This window comes from Tenrec ecaudatus, chromosome 6, assembly GCF_050624435.1.
Source record: "Tenrec ecaudatus isolate mTenEca1 chromosome 6, mTenEca1.hap1, whole genome shotgun sequence".
Lineage (NCBI taxonomy): Eukaryota > Metazoa > Chordata > Mammalia > Afrosoricida > Tenrecidae > Tenrec > Tenrec ecaudatus.
The window spans coordinates 152,326,541-152,354,280 of NC_134535.1; the positions used below are offsets into that span (position 1 = coordinate 152,326,541).

The 27,740-nt window shown below is 46.4% G+C and overlaps 1 protein-coding gene and 1 pseudogene across 3 annotated transcripts in view; both read right to left on the reverse strand.

Moving 5' to 3' along the window:
• The window catches only part of CAMK1D (calcium/calmodulin dependent protein kinase ID), a 475,430-nt gene that overhangs the window by 366,363 nt on the left and 81,327 nt on the right, over positions 1 to 27,740 (reverse strand). The window lies entirely within an intron of this gene.
• LOC142452285 (U6atac minor spliceosomal RNA) lies at positions 14,759 to 14,863 on the reverse strand (annotated as a pseudogene).

The window sequence follows — 27,740 nt, forward strand, 5'->3', positions numbered from 1 at the left end:
AATGTATGTAAAATATGTACAGATATTATATATATATCATAATGTGTCCATATAAATATGATTCCCACGAGGTTGACTATCCCCAGGGGGGAAATATATATATATTTTTAAGTACAGCACTTTACAAGCATTAGCAACTAAGTGGATAAACGAGACCCCTCGCTCATTGCTGGCGGGAATGTCAAATGGCGCAGTGGTTGGGGAAAACAGGTTGGTACTTTCTCAAAAGGTAAGCATGAAACCACCACAGGAGCTAGATCTCCCAGCCTGGGCAGCTACCCAGACTTGAACACTGTTCCTGGCTGCCAAGGTGCAAGCCACACGCCCATCAGCAGATGAACTAAATGAAGTGCAGGCATATGGAATCTCATTCAGTCATAAGAACACATCAAGTCCCGTTGCACACTACGACATGGATGGACCCTTGACAACCTTATGTTGGTGGGGGAGGGAGGAGGGAAAACGTGGAGCTGATACCAAGGGCTCAAGCAGAAAGAAAATGTTTTGAAAATGATGATAGCACAAATGTGTTTGATACAACTGATGTATGGATTGTTATAAGGGCTGTAAGAGCCCCCACTAAAATGATTCATTAATAAAAAATAAAGCATTCTGTTGAGTGAAACCAGTCAGGCACAAACCATCACATCTTATATGATCCCACTTAGATGAGCTGAAAGAAGCGAATGCATAGAACGCAAAGCAAGCCAGTGGCGACCAGGGTGGGTGGGAAGGGAACGGCGGGAAATAAAGGTGCAGGGTCACTGAGTTTAAGTCATGATGAACACATTGGAAACTGATTTGGTGGAAGTTGTATACCATGGTAGACACTGTAAACACAGTCACTAAGATTACGCGTGGAAAGGCAGTTAAAGGGGCAAATGTTGTGTTATGCACTTATATCTTACTGCAGTCAGAAAATGCAGACCAGGCAGGAATATGCTATTTGGAGGACATTGACCATAAGGGAAAACGTCCAAGACAACCCATCTCGTGGAAAGTGGGAGCTGTAACATGCAACAGGGAAGTCATTGTGTCATGGGTAGGAAAAATCTGCAAAATACATCAAAATTATAACCCTGGTTATTGCTGTGTGGTCGATTGGAACTGATTTTTATATTCCTCTTCCGCCTTCACATATCATGGAAAAGAAATACACACACACACTTGGCTTAATTTATAAGAGCAGATCTATATGTATCGCATAGAAAATCAAAGTGTCCCAACGCCTGATAGAAAATCATTATGGAATCCTGAAAGGCCAATGTGGAACTCAAGGCTAACTGCGTTTTATAATAGAGGATATTTTGAGGTGGTCTGAAAAACATACTTACCTGGTGGCTTATCAAGACATGGACATTTGGAATCACTGGGCTGAGAGGGAAAGAAAAATCAAAGCAGTCAAGCAGAAAGTCACTGTCCTTTCCCAGGCATTCATCCACTTTAGTTGACTATCAGAGTATGTTCCAAAGAAAATGTTCGATGCTTAAGAAAAATGGTCCCCTAGTCAAAAGGGAACACAGGAAGATGGGGGGGGGGGTGCTAAACATCTGTCAGAGTCAACAAGCTTCTGACAAAATGGCTTACCGAATATACTCCAGAATAAGCCGACCTGACTATCAGCTGAGGCACCTAATTTTACCACAAAAACTGCATTTTAAAATGTGCTGAAAAACTCAGCTTATACACGAGTTATATACAGGCCATAGAGTGGTTTAGAAGGATAATTGAACTCATGTGTTTCCAAACCTCTTGAAAGGGTCAAACATCAAAAATAACACCTGTAGTTCCTGAATAAACGCCGACTCACAATGACTGTATTGGGCAGGCAAAACTGCCTCCATCGGATTCTCAACACCTTGATTCTGCAAGGACCAACCTGCCACCTCTTCCTCCCACAGAGAGTCCAGTGGGTTCAAACCGCTGACCTTTCGGTTAGCAGCTCAGCACTCAACCACTGTGCCCTGGGCTCCTTTAGAAAGGGTCATTTAACAAAAATCATGTTTTCACGGCTTTTATAATAAGATACCAAGCAAAGAGGGCAGACCAAAGAATCGATGAAGTTCGATTGTGGTGCTGGTGCAAATTATGTAAAGCACTCTGAAATGTCAAAGGAATAAGCAGATCTGTGTTGGAGGAAGTCCAGCCCAGAACGCTATGTCACCGAATCGGTTCTGCCAAATCCTGCACACCATCCTGAGAGCTGTCTTTGTTTGAACCCCTTGCTGCAGCCACTGTGTCGGTCCATCTCGAACCTGGGCTTCCTCTTTTCTGCACGCCTCAAACAAACATGGCATCTTTTTCTAGGGACTGTTCTTTCCTGCAATGTATCTGGGGTGCTTGATGAAGCCAGAAAGGGTCATTTCAACAAGATTACTCTCCACGTAAAATAGGACACTATTTCCTCCAGAAGGTACAAATTGAAAAGCCGGCTCTTAAGCCTTATTAAATAGTATTGTACTGTAAGCTCTTCTACAAAAGCATTTTTTATATTACCTTTTGCTGAAGAGAGGGGGTGTGGAAGTCTCTCTCTGGGTTCACACATGGTAACTGCTGCTTAAATCAAACAGACTCATTCTCATCCTGTCAATTCTGTGCCGTTGTAGGTCAGAGCAGAAGTGCTCCATGGGTTTCCAGTGACTGTAATTGTTCTTAGAAATTCAAGAGTTCAATCATTTCAAGAATTGTTGTAAAATCATCACCACAATCAATTCTAGAACATTTTTTCTTCCCTGCACTCATTGTTATTTATGTAATTGTTGTGAAAATATACACAACAAAGCATTCTCCAATTCAACAACTTCTACATGTCACTCTTTATTGGAGTAGAAAGCCTCTTCTTTCTCCCTTGGAGCAGCGGGTGGTTTCAAACCCCTAACCTTGTGACAGCTCAGTATGTAAGTACTACGCCAGGGGTGCTTCCCAACTGTGGTTGTGCAGCTGCTTACGAATTAGTAATTTCTGTGAAAGGTGTGTCTCTGATTTTTTTTTTGTTTTATTTTCCTTTTCTAAACCTATGGCAGATTGAAGCAAAACAATTAAGAAGCTGTTGCCCAAGGGCTGCTTTGGGGGTACTCTGTGTGCCCCCAAGGGAAAGCCGGCGTGAGGAGAAAGGGTTAACCCAGCACATGAGCTGAAATCCAGACATGTTCTAAGGCTACAGGAGGTAAGGGAAGGAGGGAAGCTGTATCTTCTAGCCTAGAATGCTGGATTCAATTCAGACATGGAAAAGGGTTGTTCTCTCCCTAAATAGAAACAAGGCCACCTTCCCAATTGAGAGAAGTTCCTCTAAGGCTCAGCAGGACACTGGACTTCAAGGGTCCAGGAAACACAGCCGCACCCCTGCCCAGGCTGCCCTGGGGCTCTCCCGGGGCTCCGGCAGGCTCCGGCAGGAACGCTGCCATTTATATTCCCTTCCAGCACAGCGTTCACTTCATTTCCGTCGGCGTTCATTACCCACCTGCACGGGGCAGGATGCGAGGGGGCTGCTGAGAACAGCTGAGGTGGGGGGCTCCGCCCTGGGAGAGCCACAGTATAGAGCGAAAGAGGCTGCTCAACAGTGGACAGAAAGAAAGAGGCACCCCCACCCCCGCCGCCTGATTACTGGCTTGCATCAAGTCAGCAAGAAGAACAGCCACATGAAAGGAACAGATGACAAAGACGGAAGCTAATTCTTCTCAAAGCTTCTGGGAAATCTGGTTCAGAAGATGGAGGTTGTGGTCTAGGATTTGAGTCAGGACAGGATTTGGGCCCCAGGATGCCTACACAGTGCCTGTTCGAAGCTGGGGTGGGTAAGGGGGCGTGGGTGGGAAAGGCACCCACCAGCAGGCCCACCCATCCCTGGGAAAGGAAGAGCAGGGCTGTCTCTGGCCTAACAGCCGCCCAGTGACTCCCTCACCACCCAAAAAAGCCTCTCTTCTCCCACTGGACCCCCTCCCAGGTGTTCACTTAGGATGCTATGGAGGGGATTTGCAAGTCCTAAGACTCCATGGGAGAGAGAAATGCCCCATGGGCTTCCCTTTACAAACGCAGACCATGGGTCTTTTCCCCTGGGAGTCAGGGGGTGGCCTTGAACCACTGATTCTCAGTTAGCAGTTAAGTGCTCAGCCACTGTGCCAACAGGGCTCCTGAAGGACTCCTCCAATCATCCCAGGTTCCCTCGCCTCCGAAGCTGCGACAGTGACCAGCCCAGCAGAGGTCCAGCAAATGCTGGCCCACAGTGCACCACCTGACTTTTGCCTTACCTAAGCTCCCTCGCTACACTGAAAATCAACCACGTGAGAAACAAGTGTGGAGGACAAGTTGGACGAGCCCACTTTTATCAAACAGGCAAATGTGCAGAGATTCACTAGTGGTTCATTTGTGGCCATAAAAGGTGGCTTGCTTAGAGGGCACCGGGTCCTCTAATGGCAGCGAGGTGATGGGGAAATGGAGAACAGGGGGGTTAGGGTGAGTGATGTGCCTGGAATCGGTCCCAACCATAGCAACTCTCTGTGCAACAGAGAAAAATGGCACCAGGCTTGTGCCATCTACCATCACAGGTATGGTGATGCTGGCTGGCTGTACAACGTGATAAAGCAAACCAAAGTCACTGAGTCGTGCGTGAGGGGGGGGGGGGAAGAGCACAATTCAAATGATTTCATTATATCATCAGTACCATGATAAAAAATACATTTCAATAAGGTCAGTGGATTATATGGCTAAAATGGGTGGACTATATCAATGCCATCATTCTGGTCATGTTATTGGATTATAATTTTACAAGATGTTACCAATGAAGGACGCTGGGTAAAATACATATGCTATCTCAACTTTGGGATCGAACAACCCTTTCCCAGGGGTCGCCCGATTCATAACAGTAGCAAAATGACAGTCATGAAGTAGCAACGAAAATAATTTTATGGTTGGGGCGGGGGGGGGGGGGTTAAAGGGTCGCAGCATTAGGAAGCTTGAGAACCACTGCTTTACAGCTTCATGTAAATCTACCATCACCTAAGAAGATTTTTCCATGAAAAACAACCTACAGAACTTACTTCATAAGTGTCATGTGAATAAAAAACCAGGGATGAGGCCATGCCACTTGGAGGCAGCCATGCAAACTGACGCTGGTTTCTGTCAATGCACCTGCAGCACATTTCTTCAACCAAGCTATGTCATTTCCCCAGGTATTATTTACCACTGATGTCCTCAGAGAGCCAACAGTGATGAGACAGACCACTTGTAGCCAGCCATTGCTAAAAATCAGAAGTAAAGATGTTGGGGCACATGTTACATAATTGGACCACATGGGTTGGGACACTGTTCAAATGAACACTTCATCTGCTCGCTGAGTTCTTACGATTTACACGTGGAACAGGCAGCATCTTTTCATGCCTTCAGCCCGCTGCATACTCATGAGCCAGTGTCTCAAGGGGCCGAAAGAGAACAGAGATTTAAACCCGACCTGGAAGAAGGGAGCTACCCCAGGATACTTGGTGTGCTTCAAAAGAAATAATCAAGACTCCAGGTGGCCCCTAGCCAGAAATTTCCTGATTTCTTAAACAAACAGGGGTGCTCCCAGCCATGACAATTCTCAATTACCCCACTACTTTGTTTGGTGGCTATTGTTTTTCCAGACCAGATGTGGCTTTCAACGTGTGTAAGCAGTCCTTGGTAGCTACCATGGAGACTCACGTCTACAGCTGAAGGGCTGAACACAAAGTCCCAGACTCTTCGAGGAAGAGCAGAGGTTTCCAAGAGCAATAGCCTTCCTCGGTACAGTCATGATATGCTGCGTGTACGTGACAAAGAATGTTCCATCCATGATCGCATTTGCTGCGTCCCCTCACCCAAAAGAGGTGATACTCATCAAACCAAGCTTCTGAAAGAAACGGAGCCTCGTAAACATTTCTTCATTCTCCCCCCCCCCCCAAGCCCAATAGTTTCCCTGGCTCATAATTCATGTATCACACAAATGAACAGTTCAATCCTTCAATCACATCAAAGAGAGTTGGCCAATCACCACCACATCCATCTTAGAGCCTCCTCACCACCCCCACCACCATCACCCCACACAACCCCGCCATGGACATATTGCCTTTAAACTGAGTCATGCAATCCGATCTGAAGTCTTGGTTACGGGAATTGAGGGTAAAAGGTTATGCCCATCTTTTCTTTCTTTATTTCTTTTTTAAACATTTTATTAGGGACTCATACAACTCTTATCACAATCCATACATACATCAATTGTATCTCTGGGCTTCAACTGGCTGCTTTCAGAATAGTCCATCATGCCAGGCGATGCCGTTTTCATCTCTCCTTTCTCCATTTAACATGATGCTGCGTATTGGTTCAGGTGAGACTTTAGTGCTGTGATAGTGAGATGTAGTCCATTTGGAGGCCATCTTCTTTCACCTTCTTTAGTACGTGCTTCAGGTCCTCTTGGCAAGGTTGTCTTATTAAAGGTTGTTCATAAGTGGTCCTCTAATCCTAATGCCACGTTCTGTTTTATTCAGCTGCTTAGATTAATTGCTCAGCATACACACTGAACAAGAATGGTGAAAAGCTACAACGCTGATGCACTCCTTGGCTGAGTTTAAACCAGACTGTGGCCCCCTTGTTCTTTTCCAACAACTGACACTTGGCTTATGTTCAGGTTCTGCATGAATCTAATTGGGTGTTCTGGAATGTCCATTCCTTGCAATGATATCCATGATTTGTTGTGATCCGCCCAACATTTCAAGATCTATTCCTGGAGCAGAATGCTGTCAGTGATAGAACACTATTCATAGACCTACACGGAAGACAAGTTACTACTACTACTGTTCAAACCACACCGACCACTGACGCCAAAGATGGAGAAACTGAAGATGTTTACCAGGTACTTCTTCCATCTGAAATGGATCCAAAATGCCATTAAAGAGCATTGATCATGACTGGTGATTGGAATGCCAAAGTTGGAAACAATGAAAAAGGATAAGTAGGTGAAAAGTTGGTGATAGAAATGTTTGAGATAACATGAGAGAAATTTGCAGGATCAAGAACTTATTCAACACTCAGAGCCCATCTATAGGCAACTGGACATCCCCTTACGGGAGGGCTGCAGGGAGGAGATGAGCCAGTCAGGGTGCAATATAGCACCGATGAAACATACAATTTTCCTCTAGCTCCTAAATGCTTCCTCCTCCCCCGCCCCCCACTAGCATGATCCCAATTCTACCTTACAAATCTGGCTAGACCGGAGGATGTACACTGGTACAGATAGGAACTGGAAACACAGGGAATCTAGAACATATCATCCCTTCAGGACCAGTGGTGAAAGTGGCGATACTGGGAGGGTGGAGGGAAGGTGGGGGTAGAGAGGGGGAGCCAATTATAAGGATCTACATATAACCTCCTCCCTGGGGGATGGACAACAAAAAAGTGGGTGAAGGGAGATTTTGGACAGTGTAATACATGAAAAAATAATAATTTATAAATTACCAAGGGTTCATGAGGGAGGGGGGAGTGGGGAGAGAGGGGTAAAAATAAGGAGCTGATGCCAGGGGCTTGCATGGAGAGCAAATGTTTTGAGAATGATTAGGGTAACGAACGTACAAATGTGCTTTATACAACTGATGTATTTATGGATTGTGATAAGAGTTTTATAAGCCCCCAATAAAATGATTTTTTAAAAAGAACTTATTCATTGAAATGTGACTATTCACACTGACCTCACAGGATGGAATGCACATAAGTCAAATCGACTCTCTCTGTGGAGAGAGTCAACAAAGACACTCAATGTCATTAGTCAGAATAAGGCTAGGATCCACTGGGGAGCAGATCAGTACCTGATCCACACAGTGGAATGCCTCTTCAGAGTCCACAACACACAGGTAAACATCTTCATGGTATCTCTGCTTCCAATCAAGAGCCATCTGACATAAGCAATGATAACCTTCATTGCATGTCCTCTTTGAGAATCTAGTTTGCATTTCTGACAGTTCCTTGTAGATGTACTGCTATAATTGTTTTTGAAATATCTTCAGCAAAATTTCACTTGCATGATTGCAATGATATTGTTCTGTAATTTCCACATTCCATTGGATCACCTGAACATAAAACATCACCTGTTCGGATGCATGGTCAAGTTGAAGCTGAGGAAACCTTGATAAGAAGGATTTCATTGTTCTTGGATCTGCAATCAACACTCATGGAAACAGCAGTAAAAAAAAATCAATCAAACTGTATTCAACTGGATACTCTGTTGCAAATGTCCTCTTAAAAAGTGTCACAAAGCAAAAATTATGATGAGCAACCAAAGACATAGTATTTTCAATCACCTCATATGCATGAGGAAGCCAGATAGCATACAAGAAAGCCAAAAGAATTGATGCACTTGACATGTGGTGTTGAAGAACAATACTGAATGTACCATGGACTGTCAGAGGACATATCACTCTGTCCAGCAAGAAGTACACTCAGAATGCTCATAAGAAGCAAGCATTGGGAGACTTTGTCCCAGCTGCTTTGGACATGTTATCAAGATAGAATGTTTAGAAACGTAGAGAATCACAAACAAGAAAAATGCCCTCAGCGAGATGATCAGAGAGAGAGAGAGAGAGAGAGAGAGAGAGAGAGAGAGAGAGAGAGAGAGAGAGAGAGAGAGAGAGAGAGAGGCATGACTACAGTTCAAACAGAGCCATGGCCGTGAGCACGGTGTGGGACAGGGCAGCATTTCATACTGGTGTAGAGGTGAGCCTGAGTTGACTTCATGCCAACTAACATCTTTCTTTCTTTTAAATAAATTATTTTATTGGGGCTCATACAACTCTTATCACCATTCATACATACATCCATTGTGTCAAGCACATTTGTACATTTGTTGTCATCATCATTTTCAAAATGTTTTCTTTCCACTTGAGCCCTTGAGATCAGCTTCTCATTTCCCCCCCTACTCTGCCCACCCTTCCCCCTCCCTCCCTCATGAACCCTTGATGATTTATAGATTTTCATGTCTTACACTCACCAATGTCTCCCTTCACCCACTTTTCTGTTGTCCATCCCCCTGGGAGGGGGTTATATGTAGATCATTGTGATCAGTTCCCCCTCTCTTCCCGCACCTTCCCCTTCCCCTTCTGGTATGGCTACTCTCAAATATTGGTCCTGAGGGGTTTATCTGTCCTGGATTCCCTGTACCCATGTACATGCTCTGGTCTAGCCAGATTTGTAAAGTAGAATTGGGGTCATAATAGTGGGAGGGAGGAAGCATTAAAGAACTAGAAGATAGAAGAAAGTTGTATGTTTCATTGCTGGTATACTGCACCCTGTCTCGTCTCTTCCTTGTGACCCTTCTATAAGGCAGCTAACATCTTAATAACAACAACTTTGCTGCCTGATGGTCCAGAATGTCTTGGGGGCAGCTGTTCTGTTTAATCCAACAGTTTGCTTTAAAAAAAAAACTGCCTTATGAATCGCACACAAGTGCTCAAGATGTGGAGGACATGAAATACAACACAGAATATTTTTAGATGGATTTGACCACTTCCTTTTGCTTTGTCTGACATCTGCCACACACAGCCCATGTGCTGGGAGTCCTTGAACTCACAAGATCACAAAGGTACATCGTCCTGGAGCATCAGTCTAAGCCTTGGAAACATCTGGACGTGCCCACGTTCATTGGTTTATTATTCTGGGCACTTGAGGCTACCCTGGAGAAAGAATGGAAAGCAGGTGGCTGACAGTGGGGGGCAGGGGAGGAGGAACACAGTATTGAACATGTATGCTTTCACATATACTGTCTTCTTTGATTTCTTACCTAGTCATGGGGCATGGTTGGGGCATGATTGAGATAGAGGGAAAACAGGCCTAAAACAGTGTTGTTGCTTTGAGAGATATTTTGACTAGGCATTTCAGAACCCAGCTTAGGCACATGGATCAATCCTTCAAATTTTAGGGTAGTAGGTGAGAAAAAAGGCCAGGAATTTAGTAGCAAAACTTAACCGTTACAGTCTCAGAGGTAGAAAATTGGTCGACATACGGATGTGTTGGTGCATTACAAATTATTGCTATTTCCTTAAAAAGTTCAATTTGGGATTTTTAGTGTCAAAATGGTCAGATTTCTGAAGGTTCTCAGAATTTATTTCATTTGTCTCAACCCACTCATGAAATAAACTTCACAGTATATTGGTCTCATCAGTTGGAGGGATTCACCCTCACTCCCAACACAGACTCCAGCTATTCTCTGCATGACCAACTGTGAGCACAGCGGTGCCTGCTCCGGGCTCATGCTCAGGGGTTCTTCCTGGCCCAGTCTCACTAAGGCTGACTGTGAAAAGATTGTTTCATGAGGAGATGGGAGAATCTTTTTTTATCATTTTATTAGGGGATCATACAACTCTTATCACAGTCCATACATACATCAATTGTGTAAAGCACATTTGTACATTCATTGCCCTCATCATTCTCAAAACATTTGCTCTCCACTTAAGGCCCTGGCATCAGCTCATTTTTCCCCTCGCTCCCCTCACCCCTCTCTCTCATGAACCCTTGAAAATTTACAAATTATTATTTTGTCATATCTTGCACTGTCCGATGTCTCCCTTCACCCACTACTCTGTTGTCCCTCCCCCAGGGAGGAGGTTACATGTAGATCCTTGTAATCGGTTCCCATCTTCCAACCCACCCTCCCGGTATCACCCCTCTCACCCCTGGTCCTGAAGGGATCATCCGCCCTGGATTCCCTGTTTCCAGTTCCTATCTGTACCAGTGCACATCCTCTGGTCTAGCCAGATTTGTAAGGTAGAATTGGGATCATGATAGTGGAGGGGGTGGGGAATCATTTAGGAACTAGAGGAAAGTTGTATGTTTCATCATTGCTACAAGCCACCCTGACTGGCTTGTCTCCTCCTAGAGACCCTTCTGTAAGGGGAGGTCCAGTGGCCTACAAATGAGTTGTGGGTCTCCACTCCGCCCTCTGCCCCCTCATTCACAATGATGTGATTTTTTTGTTCTGATGATGCCTGGTAGATGGGGAGATTCTTAAGACCACTCCAGAGTTTCCATTATTTGCTACACTGTAGACTTGTGGCTATGATACATTAACAGCAAAAGACCAACAAAAGCTGCCCAGGGAAACAGCCCATGAGGTAAAGTTAGGGGGAAACCAGGCACAAACTTCCAAGAGCCCTCTCCCAAATGAATCAAAAGAGATACACTGTACTTCTTTCTCCCAAGTTTGTGACAACCAGTGTAAGGTGTTTCCAATTGAGGGAACTCATTACAAGGTTACTAAGCATGTAGACAAAGTCGCTGGCTCTTACAAACAGTCTGTGTTCAACGACTAACACAGGGGTCCTCAAACTCCGGCCTGCAGGCCACATGTGGCCCACTGAGGACATTTATCCAGCCCGCGGGGTGTTTTTGCCCCATTTTGTTTTTTACTTCAAAATAAGATATGCGCAGTGTGCATAGGAATTTGTTCATCTTTTTTTTTTAACTATAGTCCGGCCTTCCAACGGGTCTGAGGGACAGTGAACTGGCCCCCTGTTTAAAAAGCTTGAGGACCCCTGTACTAACATTAAGGTCGGCAATTCATACACATGCAATACTGCCACAGCAGAAAGGCTCCCCTGAAGATAACCGCCAAGAGCACTCTGCAGACACATGGACTCGTCAGGAGTCAGAATCTACTCCAGGGGAGGTTTGAGCCAAGCCAAACCCACTGCTCTCGCTTCGATTCCAAGTCAGAATGTAGCAAAACGCTGCATATGCCACTGTCCCGCTTCTGGATGCTCACACTTACAATAACGTCTGCTCACTAAACTGCTGTTTCAAATCGCAAATGGCCCTGGATTATCAGTCCCTTCCTTCACTGAATTTCCCCGTTGTCCTTCCTCACCATGGCTTCCCTGTTCTTTCTGCTGTCTGGAATTTAAATTCAGAAAGAGCATGCAACTTAAGGACCCCTGGAGACTGAGCCACCACGCAGTTCCGAGTCCCTCGCTAGGTACACGAGTGCAGGTGATTAAAGCACCGAATGTTCCTCTCCCCCCCCCCCCCCGCCCCAGATTGCCTCCTGCCATCATGCACTCTTGTTACTGACCCCCACCCCTCAGCCAAGCCCAGCCATGTCCTGGAACATCCATGCTAAGCCAGCACCTATGGCAGAGTGGGGAAGCCATGGCTGCCCCCGTTGTCTACTAGGGAACAAACAGCTGGTCCTTTCCATCATTCTGAGAGCCCCAGGGCAGCACAGACCACGCGCTGAAACCTCCAGCACCCAGATGGCACCACGTGGTGAGCGGTGGAGAACACAGAAGTGCGAGGGCACGTTTCCATCCTGGGCAATGTTTTGCATTTCCAGGTCATATCGACTCGACTCAATGGCCAGGAGTTTGCACTGACTTTGAGAGGGTGACACTGGATCCTTGGGCTTCGTGGGACCCGTCCTTCCTAGTCCATGGAGTGGGCTTCCCCGGGACTAAGACCTCAAGCTCTGTATGAAAGCTCAGGTTTTGCTTAACCTTTCAGACAAAGCTGATGATGGTGCTATCTTAAATCACAAATCACAATCACAAATCACTTCAGTTATTGTCTTTTTCTGTTACTTTAAACTGTTTCTCATTTTTCCTCAAATGTCACCCAAAGTTTATTGAGCCCAAGGAAACAGAGAAAAATCTCTTTTTAAAAAACCATGTCACTATAGAAACTTATTTTATAAATTAAGCTCTCATCTGATTCAGAAACTATGAAAGAGAAATCTGCCAAAGACCAAATACAATAAATAAATAATGAAATAAATTTAAAATATTTTTAATACCTATAAAATCTACCATGTTATGAAATGACTCCATAGTCCGTTCAGGTGATTGCCATGAAGATGGTTGGTATGTGAGGATCATCATCTATAGGTGTGTGGTGTTTTGTTTTAATTTTCCATAGTTCATAGTGAGCCCTGATGGCATAGTGGCTGCTAACCAGAAGGTCAGCTGTTCGAAACCACTAGCCTCTCCATCAGAGAAAAAGGAGGCTTTTTAGTCCGGTAACCAGTTATAGCCTCTGAAAGCCATAGTAGTAGTTTTACCGTGTCCTACAGGGTCACCGCGGGGCAGAACTGACTCCATGGCAATGAGTTTGGCTTTGGAGGGAGGGGGCAGGAGAGATATAATTAATATATCACACTAACAATTCAACTTTTAACCACTCCTCGTGAAAAAAAAAAGTACCACTTGACTGCTGGATAGCCTATAATTATAGTTATCATGAAGGTAACAGTTTGCTCAATAAAGCCTGCTGTTGAGAAAGCAAACTCTGATGGTCAATCAATTTTTAGGTATTCAATCAGTGCCAGTCTCCCACCAACATAATAGGAGACTGGCTGAAGTCACTCCAGTAATGGAGCTCTTTTTCCTTTTATCTGAAATGCATGCTAAGTGGGAATAGGATGTTAAAATGAAATCCCGGCCGCTGTAGGAAAAGCTTCCATGTGAGAATAGCACCACGTTCTCATCCCACGTCCACGATATTACAGACAGATGCACTATGAACACTTGGGGAGACATGAGCAATGAACCTTCCTTTCTACCTCCCTCACTAGGCTCCCCCACGTGAGCCTTCTCCCTCTCCCCTGACCTCCTCCTTCACTTGCTTGTGATCTAATCGCCCCTTCCAGACGTCAGCTCCAGACGGCATGGACTTCATGTTCCCATGGTCAGCTGTGTCTCCAGCACCTAAAATAGCACCTGGCATGCAGATGGGCATTTGGTGATTGAATGATTGAATGCTAGGGAAGAAACCAAGTGATTGCCTCAACCTTGCATTACGCATCCAACCAGCTTCAGGTCGTTCCCTGACAGATTCACTTTTGAAAATAATCTGGTCTCTTCCCAACAACTCGACTCGCCTCACGGTGACCCGTGTGCACACGGCAGAGCTGTCCCAAAGGGCTTTCAAGGCAAGACCTCAGGAAGCACCTCGCCAGGCCTCCATTTCCGAGGCGCCTCTGGGTCAGTCTGAACTACCGACCTTTCTGAGCCGCTTCACCATTCGCTCTTGTGGGTTGACCAGTTGGTCAGTGGGTGTACGCACTATCAAAATACATACATACAGGAGTCAGTCCTAAACATAGGCCCAATCCCTCCATTCCCTCGGTCTGCTAGAGAAGCGTTTTTTATAGTTTTGTGTTTACCCTCCCAGTGTTGCTTTAGGGGAATGAAAGTGGATTCAAATATACACATTTCTTCAAATTCTCCCTTTTAGGATACATGATGACTACTGTAGACAATCATCTCCATCTTGCTTTGTCACCAGGTGATCTCTGGTGGCAGAGGGAGCTGCACACTGAACTTGGGACCACAGCGTCCCTGGTCGGAGCCCTCGAGCCACTCCAGGGGAGAAAGGGAGGCTGCCTACTCCCCTGAAGCTTGAACAGCTCAGAAATCCAAAGGGGCAGTTCTTCCCTGTCCTATAAAGTGGCTGTGAGCCAGAATCGACTTGATGGCAGTGAGTTTTAATTTTGTTTTCATATTCTCTGGAATCTTCCCCTATTAGAACACACGACTCATGTCCGATTCTAATAATTGCAGAGGACTCCATTGTAGGCCTCCTGAAAACCAGTCTCTCATTGACAGGCGCTTGGTGGTGTCCAGTAATCAGTTACTGAGCGCTGCCATGACTGTGCCCACACATCGTGTCACCCCGTGCTGGTGTAGATGGAATCGCAGAAATGAGACCAATGGGCCAAAGGGCACACTCACCTGGAATTGGGGTTCAACTGCCTGCCAGACTCTGCTGAGGTACAACAAAGAGGTGGTGATGGCGTCACCGGGTATGTGTGGTCGAGACGACTAGACTCCTTTCCATCGTTGTTAAAGGGATGCTAACCTTCTTTACTTTCATAAAGCACAGACGCTTTTAAAATTCAAATGAATGCAGCATCCCTCAATGCAGGTCTCCATTCTGTTTCCCTAGTCTAACCCTACCCATCAATTCTCTTGGGCTAACAGATTTCCCTCTGGTAGCCTATTAGAGGAAATCAGTCCCTCTTGAAAGCCTTCAAAGCCCAGAGGGTACCGGGGGGATTAAAATGTCATAGGCATATTCAGAGACTTGGAATCAGCAGCAAATGTCTTGTTCATCACAATACCCAAAATGACATGAAAAGAAATATACAAATGAATATTTTACAACCTCATTCATGCCAACTCAGGGGATTCCCCACAAATACTGGTTTATATTCTCAGGGTGTTTAGTAATTCATGACTTTCTTCACAATGAGAATCCAAAATTAGAAAACACATGCGTATTTGCAGAATTAACAAAAAGATTCTTCTCCCAACCCTTCTAGAGGAGGCATGAAAGGACAACATACTTTCACATGAGAAATCTCAGCTGTCATGACACTGTCCCTCTCTCTGGCTGAGGATATTTGCTACATACAATGAGCTCCAAAGTGGGGGTCACCTTCAGTACCAGCCTGGGTTCTCGAAATATAGGTCATGCTAGGTTAAATTCCATCACTTTTAAAAAATATATACAATTCCTTCCATTTGCTTTAAAATGCTTTGGCAGGGGATAACTAACCACATCCGCTAATTAAACTTCAACGCTAGAGACCATTAATTACCCTAATCAATACCTTATACTCCATCCACCAACGACATGCGCCAAGATGTTTTTAGCTGATTTATTTATAAAAACCCCCACACTAAAAACAACCGACTGTCCATCCATCCTAGAACAGCTATCTAAATTTAATACAAAGGATACACGGCACCAGCATGAATAAAATATGAACAATTTACATAGGTGAAAATGTGAATGAATCTCACAAAACGTAATGATGAGAGTAAGAAGACAGGCACTACTGATCCATAAGATATAAACCATCTATGTGCAATTCAAGACAGGCAAAACTAATCTCCCTCCCAGGTAAAACTAATCTGTGAGAATGAGGATTACCTTCTGCAGCTGCGGTATGGAAGGGGAGGTAGGAGGTCGTGACTAGAAGCGGTACCAGGAGGCAGCCGCCCAGAGTGCTGAACACAGTCTGTATTGGGATCTGCATTGCTGTTTTCACGTACCACTGAATCCCTTCTAACCAGGAGTGACCTGATGCACCACAGAGCAAAGCACCACCTGGGCCATCCTCACAACGGCAATAACTTTTGAACCCACTGGCACAGCCACTGCGTCCATCCATATTGTCAAGGGCCTTCCTCTTTTTCAGTGGCCCCTCCTCGGTACCAAGCACGATGCCCTTCTCCAGGGACTGGTCTCTCCTGATGACATTGTCCAAAGTGTGTGAGACTAAGTCTTGCCACTCTCAGTGCTAAGGAGCCTTCCGGCTGCGGTACTTCTCCCAGGACAGACGTGTCTGTTCTCATGGCAGTGCGTGGTCCCTGCAGCATTCTTCACCAGCTCCAGAGTTCATATGCATCGGTTCCTCTTCGGTGCGCTTCCTCATGCGAGGTCCAATTTTCACACGCAGATGAGGCGACTGAAAATACCACGGCTTGGGCCCTCCCTTCCCAACACTTTAAAGAGGGCTTGTACAGATTTACCCAACACCGTGTGCTGCTGATCTCTTGGGAAAATCAAATTAGAGATGGGTGCACTTCACTGTATGTGACCAGCTTGCACCCGAATCAAAAAGTCCCGCTCTCTGGATGTGAGGACCCCAAGACACCGCGCAGAATGAAGGTCAGAAATGAGATTCTATGGATGGAATGCGTAGTTTGTTCATGAGCACAGTGGATGGGAAGGATGGGCGGGAATCTTTTAGATACTCCCTATCAAGTGGCGATGGCAGAGCTCTCGGTGTACAAAAAGTTGATGGTTTGCACCACCCCCACATTTTCTCCAACCCCAGACAACTCTTTTATTGCAATGGATGTGCGTAAATTTTGGTACAATGGAATTTTAACTAAATGTGTACATTTTTCCACAGCAGGAATTCCTAATCCATCTTGGTCTCTCTAGCCTCCCTGCAGCGATAGCGCAAGAGTGCTGTCATCCTGGTACCGTACATAGAAAATATTTTCTATTTGTTCAGTCTTTTATATAAGAATTAGGATATTCCATAGCAGATACACTATTTAGCCTAGTCATGTGTTTTGAATCTGTGGGATAGCATGCATTCAGAAGCAATTTATCACACACATCTGTAACTGTGCTACAATTTAAAATTATCTGCCCCAACCCCCCACCCACCAACCCCCCACCCCCAAGGTCTGCAGAAGGAAGACAAAGACAGCAGCTACGGAAACCTCACAGGGCAGGTCTGCTCTGTCATGTGGGTGGCTTTCCATGGGGACCAATCAGATAGCATCCACAACTCCAGCAACCACACCCTTGAACCCATTCAGGGCTCAGGCATCCAATCCACACACGCAAGAGCCCGCACATGCAAGAGTCCAGCAGCGGGTTTATAGGTCTTTGGGTTGCCTGGTGTCCATGATGAGGGTAAAAGGCAGGGTGCTGGAAAACCTGCTCCCAAAAAGCTTCCATGCAGAATGGTGATCAACACGCACTCCTACAGGGCACTGGAACTGGGGCTTCAACTTCCAGAACAGACAAGAACTACATGATGCCTACTTGCTTACATGTCTTATGTAAGTTATATTACATTTAGTCTGAAATTTGCTTTCAATACAACCTGATGGTGAAGACGTGGAAGAATAGCTAACTCCTTCTCACCTAAAATTCAAAAGACCTAGGAGTACGGGTCATCAGTAAGACTTAGTTCCGTTCTCAGGAGGTCTGTAGACTGCTGGAGCAGGGAAGTGTGCAGATATAGTGATCTTTCTTTATAAATCATGTGAACAAAGGGAAGAAATGTGGGATAGGTGGAAGATGAATTGGATGAGTGAACAACTGGGTAGTGGTACCCAAGGTTGCAGCAGTGTTCTACAACAACTACCGTGGCTCTGTCTTCCTCTTCTACATTCTTATTTGGTGACTTATATGTGTAAAGGAGCCCTGGTGGCGTAGTGGTTATGTATTGAACTGCTAACCTCAAGGTCAGAACTTCAAAACTACCAGCTGCTTCACAAGAAGAAGACGAGGCTTTCTACTCCTGTCAAGCTTTACAGTCTTGGAAACCCACAGGGGCAGTTGTTGACTGTTCTACAGGGTCACGAGGAGTCCGTTATCAACTCGTTGGCAGTGAGTTTAGTTTTGGATATGAATCAATGATCCTGGTGGCCCTGACTGCTAATCACAAGATAGGTGGTTCCAAACCACCCACCACTCTACAGGGGGTTAATAAAAGAGGAGGCCATCTGCTCCCGCGAAGATGTGCAGTGTCAGAAGCCTATAGATCAGTTCACAAAGAGCCAGAAGGGTCCTGAGGGCAGTGCGTCTTTGATACATGAATCAGAATCAACTGCAAGGCGTGGATTTGGTTTGAGTTTGTTTTAAAGACAAAGAAGATATGGTCATCGTGTTTGTAAACCACCCTAAAGTAAAGCAGATCAGAACAGGCTGGCTTCAAGGACTGGATGAAATGACTCAGGTGAGCAGAGGCAAAGCCAGTCAGAGTTGTATGTAAACTTTAGGAGTTGTGGATAATAATAATCAGCTCACATTCACTGTTGAGTCAAACACGTGTTGTGGTCATCAAAAAGGTGATGCACCTAAAATAGTCCAATAAATACATCACTTCTTTAAAAAGAGCTAGTCTCAGAAACCCGTCAGAATTAACTCGGTGGCTGTGAATTTGATTTGTTTGATTGAGTCTACAAGTATTCCATTAAGTTGAACAACGATCCGATGCATGTTCCACCCTTTGGTATCAAAGCATGACGAAAGCAGAGCATGGTTTCTAGACTCTGTAAGGGTTCCACGAGTACTGCCTATCCCATCCCTCAGGTCTGCAAACCCTTGGCTCCTCCTCCTCTCTCACCAGCTTCTTCAGGGAGCCTGGGTGGACCAGAGATGCTCTGTCAATGAGGGGACTGCTTGGCCACTTGAGAAAGGATGAGGGTTATAAAACAAGTAGTGTCTTCCCAAATCCTCAATGTCTACAAATCCTGGTTCCCAGAACCCAGGGGCAGAAGGTCCTACAGTGGGAGGAGCTGGCTCCCGGAATACTCAGAGCATGGGCACCCTTCCAGAGAAGCCCAGAATTCCTCCAAGTTGTAAATCTCCCGGAAATCCTTAATTCTCTAGCCCACTTCCTCTCCCTCCCCCACCCACACCAGCAAACTCAAGTCTCAGCTCTCTAAATGTAAAGAGAGGCTGATATAGTCATGCATTCAGCAAATATTCAGATTGGGGTGATTTTTATAAGATGAATTAAAAATATATATTTTAAACAATTTTTTACCTACTCATGTGTGTATAACATGTGAAGGGTAATTAATGCTTATTAAACACTACTGTTATCAGAAATAAGCCCTGGAGATATAGTGATATTCACTAGACTGCTAACCACAAGGGCAGTGGTTCAAAACCATCAGCCACTCTGTGGGAGAAAGAAGAAATGCTCTACTCCTGTAAAGAATTACAGTCATGGAAACCCAGAGGGATGGTTCTGCTCTGTCCACTTGGGTTGCTGTGAGTCAGAATTGATTCAATAGTAGTGAGTGCAGTGACCGAACATACCTAATTTCTCTCGCTCCTATAAATAAATTCAACAAGGAAGATAAGGCTGAGGAAAGGGCCAGTCCCATGGGAGCCATGCGATGGGCTCTGTGGTAGTTACATATTCTGTTGTCAGTTTTAGAGACTTAAGAGTGAAGGAGTGGACTTTAGCCTGTCAGTCAGGTGACAGCTTGATGACCTTGTTTGGAGACACAATGGAGATAAATAGCTCGCTGGAACCGGGACATACGCTCAGTTCCTGGGAGACACCGCAGTTGACAAGCCACATGAAGACAGGCTGATGGCAGCCAGAGCCTCAGAGCTGGAGAAGCCACCTGGAGACTCCTCCCAGTGCTGAGATGCTTACACTGCCACTGGATCCACAAGACTTTCCACCCACTGGCCTGTGATCATCCTCCATTCAGCATCATTGCATGTGTTTTGTGAGTCTGAAGAGGACTTTACAGGTTGGTATTGGACATATGGGCTAATATCAGACTTATGGACTTGATCTGGACTGGGCTGAAATGTTTTCTCAAAATTCGATTGTTCTTGTATGTAAAGCTCTTTCTTATACACACGTTGAGTGTCTATGAATTTGTTTCTCTAGTCTACCCAGACTAACACAGGCCCCCATGGAATACTTCCCCCAGGGGACTGGAAAGCAACTAACCGTAAGGGGGAACATTCCACATTCTTGCTTCAAAACAAGAACAGGGGCTTACTAGACGTCAGGGCCCAACAAGAAGGGGTATAATACTATAGTCCCTTTTCCTGGGAGCCAGCTGCCTGCTGGGAGCCCACACTCGGCTCTGCTTCTCCCTGCCTGGAGGGGGCGCTGTGAACCAACCTGCTGTGACCACTAGGCTAATCTGTCTCACGCAAAACCACATGCCTTCACAGCTCACTCGTTCACAAGTCCTCTGGTTTACCTTTTCTCAGTAATAAAGTGCTATTCTGATCTCAGTCTGCCTAATCCCACATTCTACTTCTCAACCAGTTCAGAACTTGGGTGGGAGTTTCATTCCTAACACACGAGGGGGCTTCAAAAATGTTGTGAAAAGATCCCTTTATCTTTTCATTCCATTTCCCCATTAAATGTGTGGAGCGCCCCACCCCACCCCAATGCCCCGTAGATCACAATGCACCCCACACATGACAAGAGCCTGGCTGGTGTGTGCAGGAAGCCCAAGAAGCTGGTGAGGGTTGTCACAGGAGAGCCCACACATCTTCGAGGATATGGGGACCAGCAGACACCTCTGGGGCTGGGGGCCAACGGATAGCCACTAGGCAGCCAAAGCATGACTTGTTCATCCCTCCATTATTCTGCAAGTTTCCTCTGACAAGTAACCCAATAGGCCTACCACTTAGTCACCTTGAACTAAAATCGCCAGCATTTCAAATAACAAAACAAAACTAAATCAAAAAGACTGCAGAAGTTCTTGTTGTAACTCCAAAAGGGATTACGGCCATTTAGGGAGACTCTAAAACGCAAACTCAGAAAACCAGTTGGGCCTAAAACTAATATACTGCCTCCTTCTCTCTGGCAATTATACAATTTCTCTAAGCCGTGTCAGCGCCTGGTCGGCCCATCTGTGACCCAAGCCCAAGTCTGAGGCACCATTCGTCTACCTCTATTATTCCAGGGCCCAAATCACCCCAAATTGTACTGGAGACCATAGTTCATGTCTCTGAGCATTAAGAGTGGCACTCCCTGATGGTATCCAGCCTCAAGCTGCCATGGGTAAGGGAGCCTCCAAGACAGATGGCTCCGGTCATTCTCCTCCCCATTGGGCTGCCCTGAGTGGGAATCGACTCCGGGCAGGGACTTGGAGTGTGGCAGCTCAGTCCTCGGATGAAGCGCCTGTGGGGCTAGCAGGCAAACTCAGCGTGCGGCCCATCCACACCAAGAGAACTCCGATGGCAGATGCTACTGATAAGTAGTTTTAATTTTGGTCACTTGTGATCGTGCCATTCTGGTTATAGCAGGGAAACGACCCTTCCTCTTTTCTATCCTTTCCTTCTTTCAGATCCATGTTAAGTATTATTTGAGGGGGACTGGCGAGATGTCTTAGTTCCTCAGTAGAGTTTACAAATGGAGTCTCCAGTGCAATAAATACATACACAGCTGACCAGACCTGGGTTACTCACCGCTGGCTTCGTGGTGATGCTGGCTAACAGCCAAGCATCGTTCCTCCTGCGGTCATCCCAGAATGCCCTACCTTCGGGCCAGGAGCAGTGACAGGAGAGGACATCCCCGCCAGCACTGCTCAGAGCCCTGCCTGGACTGTGCGCCCTCTATCAAGAGTGGTCAGCTGGCCTTTGAGAAGCACCAGAGGCTGGTGACGGAGCTTTCCTCTCTGATTCAAATGACCAAGCAATCCGCCCAGAGGACGGCTGCTCCGAGTTTCAAAGGGCACAGCAGTACCTCCCATAACTCGAATTAACAGAATTCGTGTACAAGTCCACAATAATAACCATGAATGGTCATGACTCTAGTTATTCTAAAAGAATGGCCTCAGTTAATCACCACAACAACCAATGAGATTATTGTCTCCGTTCGATAAATTCAGTACGCAGGGTACAGCAAGTTCCAGAACCCTGAAGAAGACCACACAGTCCTATGTGATAAGAGTCAGCATTTTGGACAACAGGGAGGAATTGTTTGGGGATCATTCCTCCTCGTTACTTTAAAAATAGGACAGAAGAATTCAGAACAAAACGTGAAAGAAATAAATAGAGAGAGAGATCAAGTCTACCCCTCCAGCCAAAACAAAATGTCCTCTATCAGAAAACCTTCAACTGCTGATTAACTCTTTTCTTCAAACAAACCTGAGAAAAACTGCAGGCAGTTCTGCAATCCCCCACCCATGACTACTCTGTAGGAGAAAGACTGGGCTTTGGAAAGACAGTCTTGGAAAACCACAAAGGGGTCGCTATGAGTTAGCACTGACTCGATGGCAGTGTGTTTGGCTTTTGGCTTTCTGCTCAGTGGGTGCAGAGGACCAAAGCTGCCCATCCTCTCAACAGGAGATGACAGAAAAGGGACAATCATTCTTGTACAGGATGAATTTCTTCAAGGGCTGAAAAAGGTCTTTATAGTGTCCCCGGGAGGCATAGACAGTCAAGCATCACATGACTAACTGACAGACAGGCAGCTTCAATCCACCCTGAAGAACCTTAGAAGACCCACCTGGCACTCTGCTTCTGGGAGGACCCAGTCCTGGTAACCTGATGGAGTTCTCAGTTCTACTCTGTGTACATGAGATCGCCGTGAGTCAGAATTGAGCGGATGGGAATGGGCAACCCCTGTAGTCAACCTTCCAATCGCTGGGCCAACTGCCCAGTGCTGTCAGTGACTTGATGAGTCTTTATCATTAAAATTACTTCTCCAGAGGTGTGCCTTCAAAGCTAAACAGATCCAAACAGGTCAACCCCCAAAAAGGTGAGGTTTCTGAAGATGAACGGGGTAGAGGGTGGGGGGTCGGGAATGGTCTGTCGAAATGGTCCTCAGTCCAGGGGCCAGAGACTGTTTCAGTTTAATCCAATGATTCCCAACAGGAAGATATCATGAGTGCTTCAAGTTATCTCAGAGGACGTCACAGAATTTGCAAAGAATGTCCAAGCCACACCAAGATACAGCATATCGACTTTGGGGGACAGGGGAGGGAGGGTAGACTAAAACCCAAACAAACCAGGCAGAAAGTACCAGCCCCAAAGAGGTAGGGAATTGATGGCATACAGTTTGGTGCAAAATACCTAGAACGCATGAGAAGACTTTCTCACGTGACTGCTGTCTCCAGTTTGAACATCTGAGTCTCCTCAAACATCAGTAGTCTAATGGATGCGGGTTAAGAATTGAGACCAAGAGACTCTATTTCATATGTGCGAGAGAAGGGGAGAGGGGGGTCTACAAATAACTGTCTCTCACACCCAATGCCTTCCTTTCACTAGTGGGGACTACTTGTCCCTTTTAAACATGTATGATTGTTAAAGTTTGTATCTGACATTCACCAAACACCAAGAACTTTTGAACTGATTTGTAAAACATCGACCTCCCCTGCCCCCCACAACCCCCACTTAAAACAACAGTCCGGAGAGAAAATAAGCAGGGCAATTAAAATGTAGGCGAACAATAATAATACATTCGCAATGTAATTTGCTGCAGTTGTCAAAGCATGGTTTATGACTTTTGCGTTATACAGACGAGGAACTTTTAAAAAAATTACTGCAGGCCGCACAAGTGCAACTATTACGAAGGCTCAAGACAAGCTGGAGAAAGAAAAGTCCTTGGGCAAGTTGTCTGCCTTAAAAAAAAAGTATCTGCAGACAAGAGTTGTGCAACTTGAAGAATGTAACCAAGCCCACAGAGTTGCACATGGAAATCATGGGGTTGGTGAAGGGTGTGTGTGTGTGCGTGCGTGTGTGTGTGTGTGAAGTATACATGGTGATATGTTGAAGACCCGATGGACCATTTGCCGACTCTGAAATCCAAACATGCCTTCCTCTTTGATGTCTAGATTCTGGGCTGGACATCTCAGAGCAGGCAATAGAAGGTAACCAACGAACAAGGAGCAGAACCAAAGCCCATCCATCCTTCAGGCCCAAGGAACCAAAACCAAAAATGGCAGAGCTAACGCGAAGTCTAACTAAGCCCGAGCTGTGTGTGCGGTATTCAAGAAAGGGCTCCAAGATAGCTTTCTTTCTGAACCCTCGCATCGCGGCGTCAGCATGCTATGCGCCCCTCCCCGGTCTCAGAGATCAGGGCAGCCAGTCTACGCCTGCTGGCTGGATGAACACAGTGTGTGGTCCCTGCCTCCAATACGGGATTCAGCACATGACCCTGCAAATACTAATCTCTTAGTTTGCCTCTGTCCCTTCAGCCAATGCAGTTTCCCACAGTGGGAGCCACATACCAGCCCCTTTCTGACTGACGGCAGGGCCTGGCCCACAACCAGGTGAGAATGCAGCGTATCAGGTCCATGGATACTGAATCCATTCTATAAATGGGAAATCTCTAGGAAATGTTCTGCTCATTAGTATCCTCTCCACTCTGGCTAAAATTTCACATTGGCAGGCTCCTCTCAGGATCTGTCTTCCACAGCGTGTAATACAAGAAAGGGCTCGCTCTCAGAGAGCTGCTGGCTGGCTTCATCAGCTGCTGCTCGAGCGTACAGAGTGGAAACGAGAAAATGAAGATCAACGAGGCAAGCAATAATGAGGGAGGAGGCGTAGAAAGCATTAAGAAAATTAGAAGAAGAGACCAAATGGGAAGGAGCCAAAGCAAGACCCTCGTCTTCTGCAGAGTTTGGGCTGGAACCTGCCCCCACTGTCCCTCTCCTGTGGCTGAAGTGAGGACACTTCCAGGTGGCATCGCATGTGACAGACATCTTCCCCTACACACGGAATTTTCGCTCCTCCCAAAATGTTCAACTTCCACGGTTGGAAGTTCCATGTTAGCCTTTCTTTGTTAAGGATCAACTAGAATAAGACAGAACAGGATATAATAGTCCACAATAGGGCAGATGAAGACAAGGCTTCTCACACACACACACACACACACACACACACACACACACAACCTGAAAGAGTAGCATCATCAGAAAGGCTGGTCAAGTGAAAACTGATTGACAGTGAAATTTCAAGATCCGGGGAGGTCACTACGAACAGAGGATATGAATGGGAGGGTTCTACGGGAGAAGCTGAAATAAAATGTTAGCAAGAAATAAAAATTCCTTGTTTAACAAAAATCAAGGTTTCAAGAGAAGCAAACTACTGAGAAGATAGCATTGCTCACTCTGTGAGTCCCTGTTTTACATCTGAGGGCATCTGGGTCCTGCCAGCACCGGATCAGCATCATTGCAACACGCAGGCATCCCGGGGCAGACAGGCGTGGACTCTTCTTCAGGAGTACCTCGGGCAGGACTCACACCGCGGTCTCCCACACGGAGGGTGGAAGTTCCACTCCCACTGAACCGTCATTGCCCACCACCTCGAGCTACATAATTAGACTGCTGTTTCTATAGGGAATTGTGAGGGACCGACCATAGGTCAGAAGTGCTTCATCTCCATCCAGATTTAAAGAGATGCCCCGGCTGAAAAGTCAGAGGATCCAGGCCATGAAATGGTGCTGCTTTCCGTGGAGGGGCACGATGTCTCCCCAGGCTGTCTTGCGTCAGACACAACAGAAGAAACCCAGTGCCTGTCCCTCCTCTCTTAGGGCTCCCAGGTGATGCTGCATGCCATTCAGAAGCACACCTCTGCAGCTTGGCTCCTGTCAGCAGCTGCTCATGGAGCACACTGGAGAGAGGAGGGGAGGGGGACAATGGGTGGATGGCTCCTTTCAGTACCAGGAAGGGGAGATGGGAAGGCACGGGCACTAGAAGACTGAGAAATGTCCTGGGAAAGGTCCGTGGAAAGCAAAAAACGAACGGAAGTGTTGGGTCTTTTTCAAAAACTGAGCGAGCGAGCTACTTGTGTTCAGTGGTTTGCCTTCAGTATCTTTGCTGCTGTTGCTGGTTAACCAAACTCAAAACTGGAACTGTGTGCGGGAGCGGAGCACGGGAGGAAACTCCAAGGCTTCCTCTCGGGGGGGGGGGGGGGCACAGAGAAAGAGCTATAGCTCTGCAGCGGTGCCTTGGACTTTAGAAGCGATGGTGACGATTTTGTGTCTCGTGGGAAAATGTATCAGAATTAAGAGCTACTATCTCCGAGCCAGAGGGCAAACCTCAAACCCACTGCCATCAAGTTGATTCTGAATGACAGTGATCCCATAAGGCAGAGCGAGGAGACCTGGTGGCATAGTGGTTAAGCACTGAGCTGCTAATCACAAAGTCAGCAGTTCAAAACCATCAGCTGCTCCATGGGAGAAAGACGAGGCTTTCTTCTCCAGCAAGTCTTTGTCCTCCTGACAGTCTTGGAAACCCACAGGGGCAGTTGTACCCTGTCCTCCAGGATCACTACGAGTCAGAATCGACTCGATGGCGGTGAGTGTAAGACAGAGGACAGCTGCTCCTTGGGGTTCCCATGGCTGTAAGTCTTCGACATGAGCAGACCGCCTTGTCTTTCTCTCTTGGCACAGCTGGCAGCTTCAGACAACAGCCCTTCACTTTACCTGCCGTGCCACAAGGGCACCGGCCATTAAGCAAGTTCATCAAAATGTGAAACAAACCAAAGTCATGGCAAGAAGAGGAATGTGACTATAACCATAGTCCTCTTACAGGACCTCCACTGCTGAACTGTCCAAGATTCAGAGGCAAGACATTTCTTAGAAGTTGAGCATGCTCTCAAGGAGGAACTGAGCTAAGGGCCTGGAGTGTGAATTCCTTTCCACCTCCCAATTCGGAGAGGGAAATGGCCATAGACCTAAACCCATCAAGGCAGGGGGAGACAAGGTCATCTCCCCGAGCTGAAAGAAAGGACCAGAGGTGGACACGGGACAAGGAGAGCCCCTCAGAATAAAGTTCTTACTCAAGGCAGACCTAGAACTCAGGGCTTAGAGAGGAAGCAGATGAAGGACCACACTCGTGGTGAAGGGCCAGGAATGGCAGACGCCTAAATACTCCACAGTAAGCGTGGGCCAGGGTGGGCAAACCTAACAGACTTGCCAGAAGAGGCCACCAAATCTCTACAAGGCTGATTTAGCCAGTTGGCCCTTGGCTGGCAGGAATTTGGATTTCCATCCCCACGAGCAGCCCCCTGAGCAGAGTGGCTGACTGGGCCTCACCTGCTTGTACAAACCCGATGGTTGATGCTAAAAGCAGCTTTCCTTCTGGGCATCAGGACCTGGGGGCCGGGCTAGGACGAGGGTGCCTCTAACCACGCCCCCCAATAAAAACTGGACACCACATCCCTCATGGGTTACCTTGCTTGGCAACATTTCTCCCGTTTTGCCTCAACACGTCTGCTGGAGGGGTTAAGCCTGTGGGACTCCTGGGGAAGAAGGCCTTTGGGAGATTGAGCCTCGCTTCCTCTGAACTAACTCTTCCCCTGCATCGTTTCCTTTGTGGGTTCTGCCCTGCAGTCTGTCACCGTCACAAATCATAGCTGAGCCCGGGGAGGCCTCCTGCTGAATGATCTCATATGGCTGTGGTCTCAGGGAGTCCGGATACATGGGGTCTTTCTATTTATCCTATGAGTGACCCATGACACCAAATTACAGCCAACCCTGTGCCCCTGAGCTGATGCTGACTCTCAGA